This window comes from Panthera tigris, chromosome D3 (assembly GCF_018350195.1).
Source record: "Panthera tigris isolate Pti1 chromosome D3, P.tigris_Pti1_mat1.1, whole genome shotgun sequence".
In the NCBI taxonomy this organism is placed as follows: domain Eukaryota; kingdom Metazoa; phylum Chordata; class Mammalia; order Carnivora; family Felidae; genus Panthera; species Panthera tigris.
In genome coordinates, this window is record NC_056671.1 from 43,866,411 (window position 1) to 43,869,715 (window position 3,305).

At 37.8% G+C, this 3,305-nt stretch overlaps 1 long non-coding RNA gene across 1 annotated transcript in view; it reads left to right on the forward strand.

Moving 5' to 3' along the window:
• Positions 1 to 1,751, forward strand: part of LOC122232745 — a 30,558-nt gene extending 28,807 nt beyond the window's left edge. Inside the window, exon 3 of the long non-coding RNA XR_006210134.1 lies at positions 1,698 to 1,751. This is a non-coding gene — a long non-coding RNA (uncharacterized LOC122232745). The remainder of the gene's footprint in view (positions 1 to 1,697) is intronic.
• The last annotated feature ends 1,554 nt before the right edge of the window (positions 1,752 to 3,305 follow it).

The window sequence follows — 3,305 nt, forward strand, 5'->3', positions numbered from 1 at the left end:
CTAATTAATTAAATGTAATCTGCTGAAATACAATATAAGTCATTTGTAGCTTTAATATCTAGATTGGTCACCAACTTGGAAGCAGGAAATCATTTCCTTCTGTCTAAGACTTCATTCTAAAAGCCTGTTGTCATAATGATAACAATATAGTTACTCAACATGTTCTTTGTTATGAACAATTATCTCCACAGTTACCAAAGACATTTTTCAGGCATCCACTTGAATTTTTAAACTAATTTTATGATTTGTGTCATTACTCTCTTATGTTAGTTTTTACCGATTCCTGGAACCTAATATCATCATATTAAGTCTAAATGAAAACTGATTTTTTTTTAGAAACTAAACTAAGAGCTGAGATTCATTATTAAAGTGGGATTTCTTTCTTTTTTTTTTTTAGCTTCTGGTGATTTAGTTATGCAAAGCTGAAAAACACTTTGTGTGTGTGTGTGTGTGTGTGTGTGACTTACTAGGCTATACCAACCAATAAAAGGGTCAAGGTCAAGGCATTCAAAAGGGATAGATGTTTTATTTAAGTATTTTATTTCTTGCTATGCAATAATAAAATTATATACATACACACACACACACAAACAAATCAGGAGAAAAAAATACTGTTTCTCAATATACTTTATTCCAAATTTTGAAGGTAGATGTTCTTTTAGGAGAGATCTCTTTGAGGTTCAATTTTACTGAGAATGTATTGAAAAGTAATAGGTTCTCAACTGGCAACACCGAAATTTCCAATTCATCTAGCTCTCTAAAAACATGTTTGATCTAATATTGAACATACCACTCCTGAATTGAAATTCATCACTTGCTTGTATGGTACCTACTATTTTTGTACATCTCTAGAGTTGTAGAGAAGGCAATGATGATTCACTATGATTAGAATAATTTCTGGCTCAATTAAATAAATGTGGAAAGGTGAAAAAATGGAAAAAGACAAAGTGGAAGGGATCTTTTAAAAGCGGGTAAGGGATGGGATGCCTGGGTGGCTCAGACAGTTGTTCATCAGACTCTTGATTTGGGCTCAGGTCATGATCTCGTGGTGGTGGGATCAAGCCCCACATTGGGCTCCATGCTGAGTGTGGAGCTTGCTTGGGATTCTTCCTGCCCCTCTCCTCCTTGTGCTTGCTCTCTCTCACTCAAGAAGAAAGAAAGAATAAAAGAGTGTAAGGGGCCAAATACAAATCTTATCAAGTTTTTGCCCTGGCCTCAGAAAATTTGCCCTATATGCTATACTATAGCTAGTTCCAATCATTGAGATTTCCTATGGGTCTCATGAGATATTTTGAACATTTTCCAAATCAAAAATCTCAAGTATTCTCATAGAATTTAAGGATTATAATTAAAATATGTGCAAAAATGGAAGCTTCAACTTAATCACCACCAGGATAGGTCCTGTCCTTTTTCGCCTACTCATGGAGGCAGAGGTCGAATGAAGTTTTGGGAAAATACTGCACTTTTTAACCCAAAGAAGGCAGGGAGAACAGAGTCATAGGTCATAGTCTTAGCCACTGCCACCAAAGTTTTGATTCTTCCTTTAGGAGAGCCAACAATTAAAGAAAGAAACTTACTTCCAGCCCCCTCTAGATGAAAAGTAAATCTGAATAAATTTAACCCCTATATTGCTATCCTTTTACCTTCCAAGCCAGTGGTTGCTTAGCAGAATAATCTGGTTTCTCCTTCATTTCCAGGTTTACATATATGGGCCTCACTTTACTCTGAAACAGAAAGGCTGTCGCTTAAGTGCTGTAGGTAAGCCCTTTACCTATGTTGACAGAACTCTACAGGGCAGTCCAAGCAAACGAACGTGCTTGTTGCTAGGACACCAGGCTGTTTCCAGGGCAGCCATCCACTGCTGTTTGCTATTCTCTTGACTAACTAGCACTACACCTGTTCCTTAAGAAATAGCTTATTTTTCCTTCATTATAAAGCAAACACTGAGTGGGAAATAACGTAACTGTGTGGCTGCAACTTCTCTGTAGCTTTCCAGGAGGAATGTAATATACCAAATTCAATTTGATTTGTGGAAGGGGGATTCACATACCCATACAATATCTAAGTCTTCATATGTGATAAAATGTTTATGTGATTGTTTGAATCATTTAAAAAAAAATTTTAATGTTTATTTTCCAGAGAGAGAGAGACAGACAGACAGACAGAGCACAAGCAAGGGAGAGGTAGAGAGAGAGGGAGGAGACACAGAATCTGAAGCAGCTCCAGGCTCTGAGCAGTCAGTGCAGAGCTTGACATGGGGCTAGATCTTATGGACTGTGAGATCATGACCTGAGCCAAAGTTGGACACTTAACTGAGACACCCAGGTTCCCCTGAATCATTTTTATATTTATAGCTCATCATGTGCCACAGAGGATGAGGCAATAATACACATTCTTTCAAAGTCACCCCAAGATTCATTCTACAAGTGCTTATTGGGTGACTGTCTTTCTATGAGTTTTTCAAAGACTACACGTGATGGCTTCCAATGGAACTCCCCATTTTCCCCCTGCTATTTGCATCTAGTTGTCACCAAAATTGCTGTCTATGCTTGCTAACCAGGGCTGGAACTAAGGCACCTATGCACAAAAATTAAGGAAGCCCCTGTTTTCAGGGGCATGCAAGTGCTATGCTGCCAACATCTACCCGAAGGTAGTAAATACCTGATTCAAGTGTACTAAGATCTTTGTCAAGAGCAATTATCCTTCTAATGATGAAATCACTAATTCCAAGGGTTCTTAATCTCTCAGTTCAGTTTTGATGCCAACCTTTATTGTGTCCCACTACCTTAAGACTGAAGTAGAAGTCTGTGGGAACTGGGCTGGAGAACAATTTAATTAATAGGCAGTGCTTTATTCAGAACTATCCCTCTCTTCTAACACTGACTATCCAAGCAGGATCCTTTGTCATTCTATGTAAATAGACTTCCACAGCCCTAACACTGTTCCTTAAAGCATGTGCACATATTCGCTTGGATTCTAGGTGAATAAGGTTCAGGTTCAAGATAAATCTTCAACAGCACATAATTTCTACTCTTTAGAATGCATCTTCACTTGATACAGTATCTCTGTAACATGGCATTAAAACTTATTATTAGTATATCTACTGGAAAACTGAGAGTTTGACCCAGTTGACAAGATTATATAACTGACACCATGGATTGCAAAGATATGATGACTCACTGTAGCTACAAAACCACTTCATGGAGAAATGATTATTCTCCTGATTTCAAAGGGTCTCTGCAGTGCCTGAAAATAGAGTTCAAAGTGCTTCCCTTCTTCTTGCCCAGTAAGTTCGTCTTTCAAAT